Here is a 21382-nt window from a genome sequence, read left to right on the forward strand (position 1 = left end):
AGCAGGAATATCCCCTCCTAAATTACTGCCTCTAGTATTGACCAGACTTCAAACTGATAATTGCAGGGCACTGATCTATAGAAGCAAAACTATAAGCTAATCACATGGGAGATGGAGAGGCCACATATACACACATCACTTTTTTCTGGGATGGATCAACTCTTTACTTATCAGCAGCAAGATGTTCATGTTTGTGTGAGATAAGACGAATTGGCGAGAAGAGGGGAAGTGGCTTTTCTAAGAAGTGCAGTACACAACACTGTAGGTTCAGATCCTTCACTTTTTCCATCAAGCAATCTGGAAATCAGTCCATGATCAGCTGTTCCTTTTGTGAGTCTTTACAGAGGCTAAATTTCTTCACAAACCCTGAACTCAGTGAGTCTTTAGAATTCCCTTTCCTGAGTGTCTTTCCATAGTCTTTGAAGTACATTTTTATTTAGTTCTGCTGGCAAGCATGCTGCTTTATGAAGACATTGGAGCTCTCAGCTTGATGCCCATTCTGGCACATCTGAACCCCGATTCCTCCTTCCCGTTTCCCAGAGTATTACTGCAAGCTCTCCCCCGCTCTCAATCTCTACTCCTCCTGCCAGCTTTTGAATTCTCACTGCAACTTCCTCTTCCTTTTTCCTCAGTATCTGAAGCAATTCACCACACAATCTCACTGCAACATCAGCCCTCACTCATCCTGCTTGTCTCATCAGTCTTAACTGTTAAATAGTAAACTGCAGAACAGGGGTGTCCAAAACATTGATCCTGATCTACTGGTTGATCGTGGGGTGCCCCTGGTCGATCCTGTGATCCTGAGCAATCACCCGGGGGGGGGAGCTCAAAAACTTTGGTTCATCCTCAATCAAATGGGTAGATCACTTCCAGTTTTTTTTTATAGTGGGAATAGATCACAGTCTCTTGGAAGTTGGACATCCCTGCTGTAGAATTTCTCAATAAAATTTCGTTTCTGGAAAAACTCATCTTGTCTCCACTGATCCCTTGAAAACGCAACTATCTTAACTAAATGATCCAAGTTACGTATACTTCGCTCTCCTGTGTTCTAGTGCTAGCTTCTGAGCCAGCCCCACCGGACAAACAGCAGCTTCTGGCAGAATACCAGCAGAGCTGCTGTAAGAAATGGTTCTATATCACATGTTAAGATAACCCCCCACTCCCCTACCATTCATGGAAGAGATTGTTCTCTGAACATGGAGTAGTAGTCTACAGACATGTTAAGAGACATGTTTCCTAGGTATAGTAACACTCTTCTTCAAGCACAGCCTGCAGAGAGATGCAGTGCTGGGGACTGAGACTTAGAGGAATTTCTCCCTATAGATTAAGATGATCTGCTGCTGCTTCTTGTGTCTTTTATGAGACTTCCTGTGTTGGGAGGGGACATGGCCATCAATCTGGACACTCTGCCTTTCACTTCTTATATTAATAAACCCCTAGTCCACTGAAGAAATCAAGGATGTACCTATCTCTCCTAAGCTTTCCCCCTTTTCCTCATGAGTCACTTTTTTAAAAGACTGTAAACCAGCATACCATTCTTCAAAAAAGAATGCAACAGCAATGCTAAGGGTAATGCTAAGGGCAAGAGTGAACATGATGGAGGAAGAGAAAGATATTTCAAATTCCTAGAAACCATACCAGCTTTTTCAGTACTAGCTCTTTGAAATGGTGAATCAATATTTTGAAGCCCTAGATACTAACATATCAATTTTTAAGGGAGTTTATGTTCCCCCCGCCCCAAGCTGGGACAAGAGATTTTAAAACCTTGAGTTAAGGGAGCTGGTATAGATGATCAAGATTGTGAGATCCTTTTGCAAGCAAGCAAGAGGATGAAAACCAGTGATTCCACACATGATGGCTGGGTGGGTGCCGGTTCCAGGAACAGAATTGCCGAAGGGCTGGCCCTTATCACGCTCAAGTTAAGGACTTAATAGGAATGGATTCAACTAGGTAACAGCCCCAGACATTCTGAGCAAACAGAACTGTATTACAAACTGTAAACAATTTATTTAGTGAATGGACAAAATTGTATATTACTGTGGTGGCATTAAATTGATATGAATCAAAACTGACTTCACAATTCACAGATTTAATATAAACAAACCTGTACCTATCAGTCTTACTTATGCAACCTGGAAGCAGTTGCACAAATAATACAATAGAAATATGCAGGACAATGAAATACTAAAACCACTCCAATTTCCATTTTGAACAAGTATACCTTACAGAACGGAACAGTGAATTCATTATGGAGTTTAAATGTGCTCTGGATAAATTTCACATTTGTTCCAAAAATACTTTATACTTCATTCTTTGGTTCCCTCCCAACTTAGGTGTTCTCCAGAAGGCTGCAGAATGTAACTCCAAGACTGCTGACTTTTAAAAGTTCTGGAATTTCTGCAGTAAACACACAGGTGATGAAATTCTCATTTCTCACCAATGAAAGCACTTCTTAAAACTGATTAAGTACAAGGGAATACTGTTGCAGTTATTAGTACCCTTGGAAGAACCACACTTTTCTTTTCTGCCTAGGCTCATGTCAACATCAACAAGTAGAAAGAGACCAGTAACTTTAAGACAAAATGCATGCAGTTGACCAAAGCCGACTTTTGACAAGTAAGACTGTATACCAGGGGCGGGGGGGAATGCAGCCATAATAAGTTAGAGCTACTAGCAGCCTATAACACAGCTATAGTAAACGCCAACTGTACCAAATGAAAGCAAGGCTTTTCATTTGCTCCAGCGGGTGAGAGTGTAGTGACCAAGCAAGATCCAAGAAGCTGGTTCTGTAGTTTTCATCCTTGGCTTGGTTTTACATGAAAACTGGAATGCTGTACCTGTAGCATGCTTGCTTAAAAGGTTGGCTGTCAGCAACATAAACCTTCCTATTTAAACAGAAATACAGTAAATATCTAAAGGCAGCCAATTTGTTCTCCAGCAGAGTACATTTGTTTAATTTTTTAAAAAACTAAAGTAAATCTGTAGAATCATAACTGACAGGGACACAATACCATCTTGTCTAAACCTACTAAATGATTGTAAATTCCACATTCTCTTAAGTAATGAATTATCATCTTACTGTTGCTGCTGTAAAACTCCCCCCTCCATTTTCAGTCTAGCTTCCTGCAGTTTAAACCCACTGCTTCTTAGCCAATCTTCAGTGCAAAATTTAAACAGCTTTTTCTGTAGTTTTTTGATATGTATTTGACAACAGTCAACATTATAACAGCCTCGCAAACAAGTCCCCACAAAGGTAGAAAAATCCTTTATGAGCTAAACTCACAGTTCCTTCAGCCTTTCTTCATATGTCTTCTAGATCCCTTCAGCATCCTCAATGTTCTTTTTTAAGTCAAGGTAATTGGTTCCTTTTATCTATTAATTTATCAGGAACATAACAGAAAATTAAATTACTTAAGTTAAAATTAAGTTTAATTAAGAAAATTAAGTTACAACATATATTACTTTAACCAATAGACTATACCAGAGAAAGTTCATAACTTCATATGACGTTTATGTTTAGAGAAAACAAGGAAGACCATTTTTTTTTAATTATGATGAATTAAAAGAGTACTCCACTTCCAGCATGAAATGTAGCTGGTAAAGGGTTACAAATCAAAGACAGGCACAGAAACAAGAAATAGGTACAGTATCCCCTTCCCACAAATCACACAAGATATTTGCATATTAGAAATTTCATTATGGGACTAGTGACAATCCTAGAGCCAAAGGAAGAAGGGGTTCCAATTATAAAAGCTTTGCAAATAAGACTCCCAAAATTACTAGCCCACCATAATTTTTACTGTTCGCCTGATAAGGCATTACAAAGTAAGTTGTTTGCGGCACATTAGCTGGGAGGAAGGGGAGGAGAAGGGAAATTCACTCCCAATAACTACTTGCTTGCCTAAGGGTAATCTATACTCACAAGCAAGCAGACATACATTATAACAGCCATTTATTAAGCATTTGGAATACCCTATCTTGTGATTTCAACCCACCTCTTCAACCTTCTCTCTAAAAAAAATATGGTAACTAGCTTTAGGAAACTGTGTTGTGCATTCACAACTATTCTACTTAGTTGTGTATCTTTCACAAAAATTGACAGAATACTGCTTAATCAATGGAAGGTACACAATTTAATCTGTATGCCATATTTGTAATTGCACCTCAAAACTGAATTTGCATTTTCTGTTGTCACTGTCGTGTTGTAGATTCGCCTCCCCCCCCCCGCTATCCACCAATTATCCACCAGTTTATAAATTCCTCTATTTTGAGGTCAGTAACAACTTGGCATTTGTCTTTGGTTTCCAAGCAAGTGCTTTAACTGGCCAATATAAACTTTGAATTCTAAATCAGTCCTTCTTAGGTCTTGTTTCTACTGAGGTGGTTGACCTGAACGTGAGCTGTTCTGTTTTAGACCACAGGTATGGGCTCACGTGACGGAATGCTTCTCCATACAAAATACCCACTCTGCACAGAAAACTAGGAAATGGGAGAGAAGGCTAGGCTAAGGCTAGAACCAGTCTCCCTAGTTTTCAATGTGCAAGGATATTATCTATTATATATATATATGTGGAGCAGCATTTCATTACGTGAGCCGCACCTGTCTGAAGTGCCACATCCAGAGACAAGCTTACCACCACAGTGAGAGCCAGGCCTATGTCACACCCTTCATCTAGGTGACTAATAAAAGTGACTAGAATTGACTAAGCAGATCCCAGCCAAATCTTGTTGTACACCAACAATGAATTATTAGCGAAGTTCTGCAACAGCCCAACCTAATGCTCTAAAATATATTTCTCCAATTTATAATTCATGAATGTCATCAAATAGATGTATGAATGCTTTCAATCTAGTGTGTTACCCTCAGTCAAACAATTTACCATACCAACAGAGGAAGCTGAACTAAGGTGACACCGTTTGCTCTTTATAAAAATGCTCTTCAAAACTGTAGACTGCTAGGAACTGCTCAGCTTGTTTATAAGCTTAAGCTGCTTTTTTGTTCTACTTGCCAAGCTTATTAATTATCTCTAGGAAGCACACAATTCCACGGACCCTCCCTTTTTTAAGATAACCACGGCATTTGCCTTCAGCCAGTTAGAGATCTTGCACAGTTGCAATGGGAAACTTTGGAATGGAAAGTGCAAGAATTTTCCCCCACTCCAAGTCCCTGCCAAAGACCTAGGGGTTTAGATTCAGTGCCATCAAAGCAGCCCCTCCAGCCCCTTCCTCACACTTACTCTTGCATGGAGATGAGAAGGGGATGCTGACAGCAGGGACACCTCCCAGTCTGACACAAGGAAACATGGGGAATTTAGTTCCTGATGCTTCCAGTGTTAAATGTAGAGCGCTCACTACATTACAAAATAATAGAAACTGCATTTCCAATGCTTCCTGGCAGTAATAAGCATTCCCTCAGCATCACGTCTGAGGTCTTCAAAGCCACAAGCCCTCTCTGTTGCTATCCTTACCCCCAAGAGTAAGCTTGCGAAAAGGGAATGGTATGCAGGCAGCTGGCAGCAGCAGAGGCCTTAGGCTGCAGGTAAATCAACAGGGCCTTTTCAGACAGGGCTCATGCTTCCCAGTTCAGATGGGACTATGATATAACTAATTTTTTTTTGTTTCTGGATGTAATGTTTTGGCTAATGTTTAAATTGTTAGCATGCCTCCCAATTTGCTTGATTGTTTATTTTAAACAAACAACCATGCAAAAAAAATGAGAGTGAAGGACTGAATTGGGATTAAAGAAAATATACTTTAACCCATTACATTTTTATAGCATTTTCATTCCCCTCCCAGGTAATTAGACATGATCTCCTGGTCAACACTATAGCTTCCACTTGCCATGCATAGGGCAGTTAACAGAAGGCAGGAACCACTTCCCTTAAACCAAGTCAGACTACTAGTCCACCAAATTCAATACTGTCTACTCAGAGTAACAGTCTCTCCCCAGGGTTCCACACAGAATTGTTTCCCACTCTAACTGGAGATTCCTGAGATCTCAAGTCTTTAAAAACATGATATGACAAACAAAGCCTACTTGCCTGGCTTGTACAAGCAGGAAAATACATGTGCAAATACCAGTTGAGGCTATTATTCCCAGACTCTGAAAATGGAATTTGGAATAACAGCTTCTCTCTCCCCATTTTAAATCAGATGATGTCACAATGCACAGACAAGCACTTTACAGAACAGTGAGAATTATATGCTGTGCTCCTGGGTGTAAAGTCACAACCGCATACTTTAAAGTGTTCAAATCAGCTAGAAGCATGTTCTCCTCTATGAGGAACACCTTAGCTATAATGTTTGCCTAGGATTCTGCACTCCTTGAAAGGCCTTCTTGAGATCTGATTACATCATCACATCCCTAATAAAATATCCTACCCAGGATGTGATTTGCTTATGGACCAAAAATCACCTAGGAAAGCAAATGAAGCAATGAGTCTCATCTTTCTTTCCCCCTTATGATAACTGACCTGAAACACAACACTCTAGTCTAGCCTTTCTCAACCTTGGGTTCCCAGATGTTCTTGAACTACAACTCCCATCATCCCTGACCACTGGCCATGCTGGCTAGGAATGATGAGAGTTGTAGTCGAACATCTGGGGACTCAAGTTTGAGAAAGGCTTCTCTAGTCAGTATGTGTATACTGTATTAGCCATACAAGAAGCAAAATTCTCTCTTACAGGAGAAACTTATTTTCAAAGTTCAGCATAGGGTTCAATTCCGGCATCACACATAATTAATGAATGATGGGCATGATATCTGAACTGACAAACCATAGTTACACAATCACACCACTGCTTCCAGAGACAGGAATCAACTTGTGAAGTGCTTAGTGTACTGGAAATTAAAGGAAACACAGCTACAAGCAATGGTTTGCCTGGAAGCTCACACCCTGGGTTCTAAACTGGTTGACTCAAACCATGATCATCTCATCACAGGGTCTGTTCTATACAAGGTAGAAATCAGGAATTTAGTATGGCAGCACCTACCCTTTGGAGCTTCCTCCCGTTACATGTCAGAAAGGAGCAGTCTTACTACTGTCTTTTCAGATCTTCCTTTTTCAACAAGACTTCTAGTGGGGATTTTTATCCCAATTTGTATTAAATTTGAAATTGTTTATGTTTTTGATGTTAGGATGTTTCTTGGGAAGCGAGTCAAAAATGAAATAAATGAATAAATAAGAAGTGCACATTGGAGCCTGGGCAGAGAAGGCTCCCTTTCCCTCCCTTGTGTGTTGGCAACCCCAAGTTATTCTGGCATCCAAGCTAACAGCCTCAAGTTTGTGCAAATAAACTGAAGGAAAGATTGGTAAACTGGAACAAACTAAACAAATGTCTGCATTGCCGATACCATAAGAAAGTCCTGTATGATCTAAATGAAAGTATGGCATGATTCTTTTATTCACTTTCAGTCCTCTTCTCCCTCAGTGAGGAATTCTGGTGCCAGGTGATATGCTACACTGTATGGCTTACAACAGAGCTAGCCACCCGCTTGTGAAGATTATCAGAGATCACAAAGAAAGGAATATATGATAACAACAAGAAGATGAGGAAAATAACAAAGAGACTATCTGGACAGAATTGTGTCATTAAAGCAGCAGCAAGAGTGATGTTAGGATCCCTTTCGGAGCTCGAAGTATGGGTATCCCCAACAAAATTTTAAAAATTTGGCTGTATAATTTGGAACTAATGTGATTTGGAATTAATGTGATTTGATTGGCCTGTTAATAAAAATTATTTTAAAAAAAATACAACAGAGCTAGCCAACATGGTACCCTGCAAATGTTTTGGACTACAGCTCCCAGCAGCAAATCCAATGATAAGGGATGTGAGTTGTAGTCCAAAACATCTGCAGGGCACCACTTTGGCTACCCATGGCATACAGCATGCCAGCTTGTACAAGTTATGCATACAGGTTGGTTGGCTGGTTGGTTTTACTTTTGTGAAAATAGATGACTCTTGTTTTCTACAGGATATTTTTCTGGAAAATAAATTTTGTGTGCCATAAACAAGGTTCTGATTCAGGTATGCACAAACCCACTACTACTAGCCATCTCAAGCAACAGATATTGCTAAAACCTGCCTAAAGCCCTAAACATGGTGCAAAAAGCCAAGTGGCAAATCTTCCCTGTAACAACAGTGTTTGCTATTTTATAGCCAGTGAGCTGCAAAGCATCTTCATGGGATTTACTCAGGGCCACAGCTCAGTAGTAGTGCACATGCTTTGGATGTGAAAGATCCCAGGTTCAATCCTCAATATCTTCAACTAGGACTAAGAAAGACTCCTCCCTGAAACCCATCTGAAATAGACTCTGCATAATGCAACTTCCCATGTTCTGGAAAATCCAAAACTTAGTAACATAATTTTTGAGGATTTAAAACTTTAGTCAAATCCATTAAGCACACCTAGTGCAAGCAGTTTAAAAGCAGCTGGAATCATTCTTTAACAAGCTGCAAAATTTACCTGAAGTATCAAAGGTGGAGTGCCTTCTTTCCTCCTACTTGATTATTTATTCTCGTATGCATAACAACCACCTGCAATGTTGTCCTTGAACATTAAGTATCTCTTTTGCATTAATCTTGGCTTCCCCCCTTGCCTTAACACCTCTGCAGTTTACAGTCTCAATACACAGCTTAGCATGGCAATATGCATTAGGAGATGCTTTGCTTGCTGCCACACAAAATGACACAGCAGACTGCAGTTCCATTCTTCAGTCTTCTACTAACCAAGAAATACCCAACCACCTGAAGCTATGTGCCCTACTCCACACCAGGCAGTTCTCAAATTCCACATACTGTATTAACATTCCCCAACTGTTCCCTCCAGATAGTTTTTTGGGAGCCTAACTCCCATCAGTCCCAACCTGCATGGTCAATGACTGGGAATGATGAGAGTTGTAGTCCACAACAAGTGGAGGGCATTAGGCACAGGGAGGGGAGTTGCCATGTATCATTACTCCTTCAAAACCTGGCAATGTTCCTATATCTACCTGCCCTCTGTCACATGAAACTTTGAGAAATCTTTCCATACAACACTCAGTACTTTTCATCACTCTGATGTTCCACTTCACCTACACTTCTGAAATATTCAAACCCCTACTTGTATCCATATGTAAAGTACTGATAGAACACATTCCAGTTCTGGATTAATGACGCAGCAGATGGAGGAGGAGTGAAGCAGCAGTGACCATTCATCATGTCACAATAAGTAGTAGAGATAAGATAATGTGGAAGCAATGTTGGACATTTAAATAGTATGCACCTACACAGTGGATATATCCAATACCTTCCTGGCAGCCCAGGGCAAGCAACCCCCATCCTCACATACACATTCCACTCATGGTGGACACTGGACAAGGGAGGGAAAGCCGGGCCTTCTCTATCCCACATGTTTTCTCAGCACAATACAGCTTTTAAAGGGCACTGGTCACTTAGATCTGAAGTTGAATTTCCAAGGGATGTCCATTAGTTAATTGACAGATTTCCATTGAACTTGAAGCCTGCTATGCTTGTTTAGTTGGAAGTGTCACTTTGTTGAATTAGGCTAACACTCTGGTCAGTGTGCATAAGACTGCAGCCTTAGAAATACTGTACAATTGAATCACTCAAGACCATTGTGGTAACACCAGCACCATCCCTTCAGCTCCCAAGCAAAGATATAGAAACATCTGTGGCTGCAATCCTAGCTGCACTTACTTGGAAGTAAGCCCCACTGAATGCAATAGAACTTCCTTCTGAGTAGACATGGTTAGGATTGTGCTGGTGGTGAATGATTTTGGAAAAAATCCTCCTTTACAGCTAGACAGACAGATCTGGAAGAGATTGTGAAGCTTATAGTAACAAGTATAGAATGAAATGGCCTTCAAAAACAACAAATTCCAGCAACAGTATATTATATGCAAGAAAACCTGAAATTAGCAACCACTGCCAACTTTCAAGATGAAAGAACTGCTTCAAGTCCAGAACCAAACTCAAGTCGAGCTCCTGTAAACCTGCAAGCAATCACATAACAGTGTCTACCCAACTCAGCATGGCACACCACACCCCATATCTAGAACACCACAAATGGAACATAGTCTCCAACACAACTTGCATCAGAAAAGGTAAAAACAGAGTTCCATGACACAAGAATAATTCTGAAATCATCATTCTGACTTTCTAGTCACACCCCTGCAGTGGTAAAATCCAGTCTTTCTACAGAAAAGTTCATGTTCTCAGTTCTATGTCTCTATCCACTTTAGGTAAAACCTAGTTTAATACATCAGGGGAGTAGAAAGATAATCCTCTATATCTGAATACAGAGACAAACTCTGAACCAATAAAGGGATGTTGTAGTCCTTTGGAAAGGTGAAGGATACAGGGGTGGGAAAGAAGGTGATTAACCCAGGCTTCCTCACAACGGTCTTAATTATTTTCATATGCAGGTATCCCACACAATACTGACCGTATCTCATACCCATGTGCAGTGGGTAGCACCAGCAACCTTGCAAACAGTTGTGCAGTATGAGGAGGAATGGAAATATCACGAAACTTATCCATTACACACATGCATACCATAAGGGGTGTGAGAGTTAAAAGGTCTCACCTGAGGACATTCCCAAGATCACTTAAAAGAGATTAAATGCTCCCCCAGTATCCCTTTAGCTTGCGTATCAAAATCTACAAAAGTTAACCCAAACCCAGTAAGGGCACACATCTTTGTGTCTAGTCATTTGTGGTCTTCACAATATTTTGTCATGCTCCTTTGCTAGTCTCCAGAGGCAATTTACACTTGCCACAGGTAACCTGGTAAGTGGTTATTTACAGCACTGCTTCAATCACCAAATCATACTCATAGCAGATTACAGAGACACAAATGGGTGGATTTTCTGTACAGTGTGGTCTAATCTGCATGGTGATGGCAAGGATGGAAGCATAAATTGGGAGTTACTTTGGATATTAATTATTGTGGAGAACAAAGATGACTGTGTGCTGATGATAACATTAAACTGGGGGCAGGAAGACAACATACAGGAAGGTGAGGGAAAAAACCAAAATATCAGATCTAGGGTTAAAAGGGAAAAGGAGAAACACACAATATGGGAGGAAAAGGGGGGGTTAACAAACTCAATCTTCTGCCACACAAATTGGTCTCAGGCCTAAAACATGGGTGCACCCAGCCAAAGGGAAGCCAAGTACACCTTGCATTTACTTACACGTATGTTTATGTTCCTCAAATGTCCCATGCAGTTGAGCAAGAGTTAAGAGGCCAAAATTTGGGACCCGTGTACGCTTCCTTGAAACTACGTCCCACAGAATACAGGAAGCCTTACTTTCAAGTAAATTTACCCACTTATTTATGGGGGTAAGCCTTACTGAATTCAGTGGGACTTTACTCCAGAATAAAAAGAGGCACAGGAGCAGGCTTCATGCTCCTAAGCAAGACAGAAGAGTCCAGATTCAGTTTTCACCTTGGCCACAAACTCATCAGGCGGGCTTAGGCTAGCAGCTCTTCTGTCCCATGACCTGCCTCACCCCCATTCACAATAACACTGACCTCTACCTTACAGAGCTGTTATCCCCATATGAGATAGTACACACACACACACACACACACACACACACGGTTGTATCCAGTGTCAACTCCAACTCCAAGCAAACTCATAGAAATAAATTGGCACGACTAATTTAGGTCCACTAATCTCAGTAGGTTTATTCCGAGCAGCACTGGATAAAACATATTATCTATAACACGATGTAGTAAGACTGAGAAGTCCAAAGACCACCACCAGCATCTACCTCCACACTTATTCCCCCCCCCAAAAAAAGGACTATGAGAAGCAGCAGCGCTCTAAACAACTCTAATATTAAAAAACCAAGCAGCAGGGCGACTTATTTACCACCACCATTCATTATTAAGTATCCCTATTAGCCCTGCCCTCCGTTATTATTTACCAACGCTTCTTATTACCCAGGGAGGGCAACCCTGACACACCGGCGATAACAGAGGGCAACGCTAACAGCAAAAACCCTGCAGCAACAAACAACAACAACGGAGGACACAGAACGCAAAACGGCCTCTTCTTCTCTTTGACAAGGGCAAGACTTTAAACAAACAAAGGTTGCAGTGGGAAGATAAACAGGAATCCCAGAGAAGCGGCGGCCCTGAAGCCTTGGGGTGGGTGGGGGGACACGAAGACCCCATAAGGGTGGAAAGTGCCTCCTCTCTCTCGCCCCCCTCCGGCCCGAGAAAAAGGCCCAACTCCGGAATACGCCAGGCCGCAGCTGCCTGAGGAATAAGACGCCAGGCCCCGGCCCCGCTCCTCAGCCGTCCTTCTCCCTTCCCATTCGGGCTGCTGCTGCTCTTCCTCGGCCGCCTCTCTTCCTCCTCCTCCTCCTCCTCCTCCTCCTTACCCAGCGGCGGTGGCAGCGGCCGGCCATGGCGGGGGTCCCTCCTCCCCACCCCCCAACGGGGCGCGGCGGCGGCGGCGGCGGCTCGGAGGGCGGTGGTCGCTCGGCTTCCCCTCGGCGTCGTCGTCGCTGCTGCTTCTGCCGCCGCCTTCCCCTCGGCTCTGCGGCTCGGCGCCTCCGCCTCCCTCCTCACAACCACAACAACATGGCGGCCGGGGCCACACACCGAAGGGCGGGCGGGGGAAGGAGGAGGAGGAGCCCGGTGGGGGAAGCGATGGAGGGCGGGAAGGAGAGCGAGAGAGGGCGGCCTCCTGGCTCGACGCTCCTCCTGAGGGGGAAACAGTGGGAGGCGGGTCGGGGGCGCGTCTCGTCGTCTTCTTCTCTTCCCAAGGCAGGTGGTGGTGGTGGCGGCGTTGCTTCTCTTACTTCCCGGCTCGGGACTGAAGGGAGCTGGCCACTATCGCCTCTCCACGCGGACTAAAATGAAATTAAAATAAAAAGTTCCTTTTTCCTTCTCGCGGCCCAACGCCTTGAGAGGAAAGCTCCTTCTTTCGCAGCGACACCGAGGGAAGCGTTCATTATGAGGCGAATTCCGGCAAAAGAAAACCAATCAGCAACAAGAATTTTGTAGTGCCTTTAAGAATATGTGTATTATTATTATTAATTTATTATTATATATATATATATATATATATATATATATATATATATATATATATATATATAATGTTTATTAAATTTTCTCTTTTGCAATTTAAAGTACTCATTCTTACATGCTTAAGATATCAATGAGTTCCCTTCTCTTTCCATGGTTCATTTTACATATCATAAAACCCTGCATATTTTACAGAAACTATACCATTCAGTATTCCATTAATACATCCATCATAACTTATTTACACTGTTGAATTTATCTTAATGCTGCCAGCATTTTCCACCATACAGTTATTTCCCATATATTCAAGAACATTTTTCTTTTTTATATATTATCATTATTACTAAATTTGTTGCCCGCCCTTCACCAGCAAGGATGGGGTTACCAGCCGTTTAAAATTCAGAATTAAAAACAGTTAAGGCATATCAAACAGTTAAAACATAATTAAAAGCATAATTTGATGACATACGAGAATAAAGGAAAAAATACAATTAAAATTAAACCTGCACACACAAAAAATATGAAGTGTCAGTTATTTCACAACCTGGAAAAAAATTACTATTTTTTTGTATTTGTATTTGTATTTGTAAAGGTTAGAACATTTTCCTCAAGGCCTTACGATACTCTCACTTGAAACCGAAAAGCTGGAACAAAAGGAAGGGCACAACGCTTACTGTATTTTCTAATAGAGGGCAGAAATTGGGTAAAGAGGAACCCAAGTCGACACAGTTGCCTTGGATTAAAGACCAGGGGGATTTCTAGTTGCACCAGAGAGGTATGGCACGCTGTATAGCGGTTCCCATTTTTGTGCTACAATAGTTATCACAGTCTAGAATAAAAGTCTGGGGAATACCTTGTTGGAGCATTATCGACTTCACTTCCCAACTATCAAAAACAGAAGTGTGGTGGGGGGATTAGGGGAAATACGCAGCAGTGCTGAAAATCCAGAACTTTCGCAAGTATCTTTACGATCTGTTTTTGTTTAAAGGGAAATGGCTATAAAATAGTCAGGACCAAATGTATTGCTGCAACAGGTACAGAGAATGGACCTTTGCTAGTGATCACCAACTTTGGGCTTTATTTCTCCTCCCCTGCATGAATGATAGAACTTCAGAATGTGCTGGGTAATTAAAGATGAGGAAAAATAAAAGCCAGTGACATATGCACTTGTGCAGGACCAGCCCTACAATTAGGCAAAGTGTGACAATTGTTTCAAGTGAAAGATGCAGTTGGGTGAGGAGTGCCGGCAAGATGTTGGGAGGGCATACCTTGAACAGGTCCGCGGTCAGACTTTGCATGGCATGCAAGACTTAACAAAAATTCCAAATGTATATTAATTTGCATATAATGAAGAATAACGACTAGAAGTGGCTGTAAAGATTATAATGATATTGGCCTTCATACATCAGACACAGATGATTGCATTCCCAGGATTTTATTTTCAGTAATGTAAGTTGGGGTCCTATCAGGGGGGGAAATGAGAATCAGATCATACAATTGGTTCTAATGCCATACATGTAAGAAAACAAAACTGATATTTAAATACTTGATTTAAAAAAATGCAGTTGGGCCACCCTAACAAAATGACATTTCAGTTCTCCAGACCTTTAAACCTGAGAAATCTCACTTCCTGCAATCAAAGGAGTACATTCCTTGAGCAAAGAGATTTTATCACCAACACAGAATTGTAACGAAATCCTTTGTCCTACCTTGCTGGAAGAAACAAAGATGAATGTGTCAAAGGCATTCCAAGATGCCAGAACAAACTTGCAAAAGTTAGATTTAGATGGCTGATTCAGACTAGAGCAGTTCCGTAAACTGGTTCCACTCCAATTCTAGAACTGCAGGAATATGACACCGGCGCAAGGAAGAATCTGTGTCAGTGGTAGATTACAGACAATGGCTGCTATTCTTTGCACATGTTCCCAAGTCCTTCTCTTTTTAAAAAGGGGCACTGTCCTTGGAAGTTCCATCTGAAAAGAAGCAGGAAATGCCACCTTCACTGTAATCTGTACAGCAAAATATGTCCTAGGCTTTGGATGTCTTTCACAAGTGCTGGAAAATGAAGATCAAGCCATATTTATCAGCTTCTTGAAGAATGGCTGGCACTCAATATTTGCTCTGCATGCAAAACACCCCAGATTTGATACCTGGTGTCTCCAGATAGGCCTGGGAAACACTCCCATTTGAATCCCATGAGAGCTGCTGCCTGTCAGTGTTTGGCAGTACTGGCTTAGATGGATCAATCGCCTAGTATAAGGCAGCTTCCTATGTTCCTATGAGCACAAGTTTGTTTTTGGAACATTGGTTCAGGGAAGTACCATAAAACAAACAGTAAAACAATCAGAATAATGAAATAATCTGTTTTGACAGGGTGAACAATATTCAAAAAGGAGTGCCTTAAAAGAGAAAAGCAACAGGAAGGAAAGCATGAGCCGAATCCTGTTTGCGCAAGGTGACTCGAGGATTGCAAGAATAACATTTTTCTAAACATGCAACGCACACAGGGAAGTGACAAGATCCACCACCGCTACACATCTAAGGAGTTCTAGGGTCAGAGACAGTATGTCTTGGGATTGTGAATGACCGAGAGTAATTGTTCTCATGCCCTGCTCATAGGTTTCCCAGATGCATCTGGAAATATAGGACAAGATAAGTCAGGTGTAGGGAACCTTTAACCCAAGGTACACATTCCCTCGTAAGCAACCTTCTAGGGGCTGTATACTTCATATTTGATTTCTTAGAATGTACATATAGCTTGACTGTTAAAAGAAAACACCTCCGAGCAGTTTACAGAAAGAATAAAGCAATAAAATTATTAGTTAGAAAAAGTTAAAAATGACTATTTCAAAACCTCAACAAATAATTAAAATCAGCAATCAGCTAAAAACCAGATTAAAACACATGCCAACATTCTACAAGTCTGGACAGGCTTGCCTAAACAAAAATGTTTTTACCAGGCACTTAAAAGAATACAGTGACAGCAGCTTCCATATCATTGGTGGATGTGGCCAGGCACTCACAGCTCTCCATCCTTCATCCAAGCAAGCAAGCAGGAGTTATTATTTCAGTTCAGGGACACATTCAGGCTAGGTAAAACCCATAGAGGTGACACAAAGTAGGGATGGGGGAGAAATTCAATTCAGTTTGCATCGAAAGGTGAACCTACCTAATTTGCATTTTCTGAAACAATACTGGAATGGAAACACAGCCATTCTTCACAAATCTGTACTATGAATTTTGCACTGAGGTCTACAAAAACACACATGCTGAGGTAAAGTATGCATAAAAATGTATATGTTAGTAAGAATAACATTTCAAAACACATTATTTTAGGGGAAATTTCTTTCCACGAATGTGTATATTAGGCGAAAGTACAAACTGTAATGAGATATTCGTACTATGGTACTGGTGAATTTTAAGGATGGTGATCATGATGACAAACAAACTGGTGTGGAATTGTGAGGAACTGAACATAAGACTGGAAAAAGGAGAAACTTAGAAAAACAGAAATTGACATATTAATTCATCAAGGTCACATTCCAGCCAGGTAAAAGTAACAGAGGCTGTACAGAGCAGAGCCAGTGAGGAGCATGGCGGGCTGGGGGGAGTTGCATTTGACCTGAGGTTCGCCACCTCTAATTTATATCCTAGATTTCTAACCTTACTTATTCCTGTGCTTCGGGTTCTCTGACCTACTTGTGAGAAGATAATACAAACAGCAACACCACAACAACCCACCATCACAACCTTCAGTCTGCAAGCGCCCTTTTGTATTCTGCTGGAAAAAAATAAATAAAAGTGTGAAGAATCAACAGTAGCCTTCTTTCCATGCAAGAAGGAAGTTCATTTGGCCGCAGCTGAGAGTCGCAGGAGCTGGTGGAAAAGAACTTTGAACAGAGAATCTTTCTAAACATACAGAAAAGCAGTTTTTAAGATTGTAAATGGTGAGGTTGTCAGCTGGGAACTTGTTTGACATTGAAAGAACCCAGAAACTTCGGAAAACTTTTCCCCCCTCTCTCAATCTAAATTTTTTGCAGTTTGCATAAGACATGAACAAATAAATTAAAAGCCAACCTCAAACCGTCTATCTCCTGGGAAGACTCTGGCATCTTTTCCTGCACGCTGCATTCTTTGAAAGGGAGAATGCTGCCTTGTGCCTTATCACTGGCTGAGCAAAAAAAGGTTCTCTTGGTGCTCAAACAGAGCCAAGACAATTAGCGACATATATCTGTCAAACCTCCAGGCAATGTCAAGGCACTCATCCCAGGCTTTGACTGGATAGGACACTCTGGACCATTCAATAGTTGTGCATTCAGCGCTCAACAGTTTCCAAGCAGCAAATCAGCCCCTGAGACGGGTCTTCTTCTTATGTAAGTCAAACTCCATTTCCTACAGTTCCTTTGTTTAGAAAGCATTAGGATCTCGTCCAGATTTTGCTCCTGCCAAAATATGAGGTCCTTGTGAGCTATTTTTCAGGACCAGTTTAGCTGTGTGATGTTTGTGTGTGTGTCTTTAGCCCACGGATGGGGAAATTTGTGGCCCTCCAGATGTTGTTGGACTACAACTCCCATCAGCTTCAACCAGCATGGTCAATGGCCTGGGAAGACCAGAGCTGTAATACAACATCTGGAGGGCCACAGCTTCACTAACCCTGCTTTAGCCCTTGTACAGCTATTAACAAAGGAAGAAAGAAAATGCATAGAGGGGGCCTGGAACTGCATCAGGAGGGCTGTGGCATGGAAGGGGCTTTAGCCCTGTATCCTTACATGGTCTCAATAAAAATATTGGGTGGGGGCAGTTGATGCCAGCTATTTGTAATGGGAGGAGAGCTTCCATCAGTACAAATGGGAGAGTTTCTTCCAATACAAATAGCAAGAGGGGACCCTGCTTCCACGTAATTCAGATCAGGACCACAGTGGTGTTGAGGGGAAGGGTGATGGAGCCCTTACTTCCCCAAACGTCATGGTTCAGATTACCCCCACCACCTCCATGACTGCTATTTACTGTTTTTAAAGCCAAGTGTGTGAATGAAATCACACCTATTTTGTCCCTCAATGTTCAGCTGAAGGCTGCAGCCCTTGCTCTCCTCTAAAAACCCATTGGGCCCCCCCAAAGTGCTTCAGCACCTATGTTAGCAGTCACCTGTTCCCTTCATGGAGCTACAGTTCTCAGAGTGGTTTAATGATCAATCCTTCTTCCCAAGGAACTCTGTTACTGAAGCTCTGTGCAGGGCATAAGGGTTTCTTGACACCTCTCAGCATAATAATAATAATAATAATAATAATAATAATAATAATATTTATACCCCGCCCTCCCCAGCCAAGGCCGGGCTCAGGGCAGCTAACAACAAACAATAAAAATGAGTTGAATGAATACAACTTAAAAACAAGATTAAAATACAACATTAAAACAATTAAAATGCAGCCTCATCACAGGAGGAGAAAGGAAAAAGAAAGAGGGGGAGGGAATCAAATTGACTCCAAGCCAAAGGCCAGGCGGAACAACTCTGTCTTAACAGACTGCCTTTAACAGACTGCAGTTCCCAGGATTCATTGGGGGAAGCTGTGCCTGTTGAAAGTGGTATGATACTGCTTTAAATGTATAGTGCCGATGAAGAACTATAGTTCCTCAAGGGCAATACTAAGGGCTCATCCAGACTTCTTTTTATGCTGCGTTTCTAGGCATAGGTCTAGGCTTTAAAGCTCTGTGTGCAAGCAGGGTTTTTTTGGCCTGGCACTTTCCCTGGGGAAATCTGCATTTTACTACTGAATTAGAGCAAACGGCAATCACGTTTTCAGCAGTAACACAGAGGTTTCCCCAGGGAAAGCGTTGGGACAAGAAAACACCTGTTTGGATATAGAACTTAAAGTCCAAACCTGGGCATGGATAGCAAGGCCGTCTTTACCTGGGGGTACAAGGGGTGTGGGGCACCCGGGCGCCGAATTCTGGGGGGCACCAGATGCCAGCTGCTGAAGCCACCCTAGCTCTTAACTATCTACCTGTAATGAAATAATTTGGATGAAGCTAGAAAAACAAAATACATATATACCTAGGTATTACCGAAATGTATACCTACTGTTTCACTAAAGGACTTTTGACTTTGTGTGCTCATTTACCAAAGACGTGCCGCACCAGCAGCAGTGTTTGTCATTCAGAACGGTGACGCTTGTGAGACTTGGGGGTGCTGGACAGATCTTTGTACCCTGGCAGTGCATATGCTAAAGACTCCCCAGATGGATAAAAGGTAAAGGTAAAGGTACCCCTGCCCGTACGGGCCAGTCTTGACAGACTCTAGGGTTGTGCGCCCATCTCACTTAAGAGGCCGGGGGCCAGCGCTGTCCAGAGACACTTCTGGGTCACGTGGCCAGCGTGACAATGCTGCATCTGGCGAGCCAGCGCAGCACACGGAAACGCCGTTTACCTTCCTGCCAGTAAGCAGTCCCTATTTATCTACTTGCACCTGGGGGTTCTTTCAGACTGCTAGGTTGGCAGGCGCTGGGACCGAGCAACGGGAGCGCACCCCGCTGCGGGGATTCGAACCGCCAACCTTTCGATCGGCAAGCCCTAGGCGCTGAGGCTTTTACCCACAGCGCCACCCGCGTCCCTCCCGGACGGATGGATAGCGTGGTGCAAAAGGAAGTCTGGATGAGCTCTAAGGAGGAGGAAACTGACAGTGCTACTCCCTGGACTGGTTATAAGTAAGACAGTAGGCATATGGTGGACGAGCCCTGTGTCTGCCACATTGAGTCAGCATGGTAAAATGGATGAAGGAATACTGAATGTGGGCAAGGGATTTGAGGGTGCCAAATCCTCCTCAGTTATTTATAAGTGATGGGAATGGTAGTCTGAAATATCAGGAGGTCATCAGATTGGGGAAGGCTGCACTACAGCAGGTACATGTTGTGGTCTGCTATTCATAGGAATAAAGAGGAGCAAAAAATACTGTTATGTCCAAGTTTTTGTCATTCTTTAGATCCTAGCCTTTGGCCTGCATATTGTTGTCAACAAGTTTCAGAAACAACCCAGTTCAAAACAATACCATTAAAAATTGCATATAGTTCTACAACATTTCTGCATTATTGTACCTATAAAGCACATTTTACTTTACTGTAGTTATATAAAAAAGAAAGGAAAAATGTAATGCCAAGCCTCAGGTTTCAGCTATCAAAAACTGGCTCTGACTTTACAACCTTCCCCATATTTGTAATTTTTTGCATAATTTACTCAACCTCAGATATGATAAGCTTCGTCAATGGCAAGAGTTGTTAATAAAACCTGATTGTAAGTTTCCTAAAGACTGCCCTGTATTAGGCAACTTACAACTTAGATAAACAAATAACAACAGCAGCCCAGTTGTAAATGGATTGGGCCTCATTTTGCACCTGGGTATAGGATGTCTGCCAAAGGAAATTAAACATAAGTCATCCATGGTTTCTTTAAAAATAAATCATTTAGAAGATGCAAAAAAGAGAGCATTAAGTCTACAGCATTCTAAACAGCTTTCCAAGTCCCTTGAAGTACAAGGCAAACAAACTCTAGCCACTGCAGTCTCCTTCCGGAGAGGAGAGAGGCTGGCATGTTAATAAGTAGATACTGAATAATGGTGAATTACAAACGAGAATAATACAGTCTGTCTCCTCTAGTGTATTAACACGTTTACTCCCCCTAATAGCAAGCTCAAGTGATGAGTGCCAATGGGGCTGGAGCTAAAATGGGGTCACAGAGAAATCAGAGGAAAGTGTGGGCATGTGTGAGTGAGGGAAACACTGAGATTGGCAGGCGTACAACAAACATATTTTAAAACTCCAGAAACCTAAGGAGCAACCCCCTCCTGAAAACAAGCCAAAGAAAACTGAGCATGCTCACTATCCAGGGAATGTTGAGTGTCAGCAGAACATTGAGGAAGAGCCATAGTTCAGTAGCAGAGCATCTTACATTCAGAAGGTCCTAGGTCTGATCCCATCAGCCCCAGCCAATATGACCAGTGGACAGAGAGGATGGGAATTGCAGCCCAACAACATCTGGAAGGTCACGGTTCCCTATCCCTGCTTTATGGAGTGTTATAAAGAGAGAGGAAAGGCAGCTCCCAGGAGTTTACTGCCTAAACTTCCCAAAGTGGGAGACTAGGAGTAGATGAGATAGCAGGATTTGGAGAATGCAGGAACGTCAGGGCTAAGAAGTCGCTGGAGACAAGAACAGGGGTCACTGGGCAGTAGACACAAATGGGACAAGGAGGCAGAAGTACTTATCAGAGGAAACACAAAAGTAAGGCAGCATTGCATAGTGGTTTGAATTTGGAACTAGGACCTGAAAAGCCGTGGTCGAAAGTCC

The 21382-nt window shown here is 42.2% G+C and overlaps 1 protein-coding gene across 15 annotated transcripts in view; it reads right to left on the bottom strand.

Annotated features, from left to right (window-relative positions):
* The window catches only part of MTMR3 (myotubularin related protein 3), a 56634-nt gene extending 43999 nt beyond the window's left edge, over positions 1-12635 (bottom strand). For 7 of the 15 annotated variants that reach the window (XM_053369519.1, XM_053369517.1, XM_053369514.1 and 4 more), the window contains exon 1: positions 12397-12634. The gene's annotated coding sequence lies outside the window, so the exon portion shown is untranslated. Of the gene's footprint in view, positions 1-3283; positions 3373-9699; positions 9816-12396 lie in introns of all 15 variants that reach the window. The other 8 variants (XM_053369521.1, XM_053369515.1, XM_053369513.1 and 5 more) reach the window with 5 other exon arrangements.
* Positions 12636-21382: the final 8747 nt, after the last annotated feature.

The sequence above is a fragment of the Podarcis raffonei genome, chromosome 16, assembly GCF_027172205.1.
Source record: "Podarcis raffonei isolate rPodRaf1 chromosome 16, rPodRaf1.pri, whole genome shotgun sequence".
NCBI classification, from domain to species: Eukaryota; Metazoa; Chordata; class Lepidosauria; order Squamata; family Lacertidae; genus Podarcis; species Podarcis raffonei.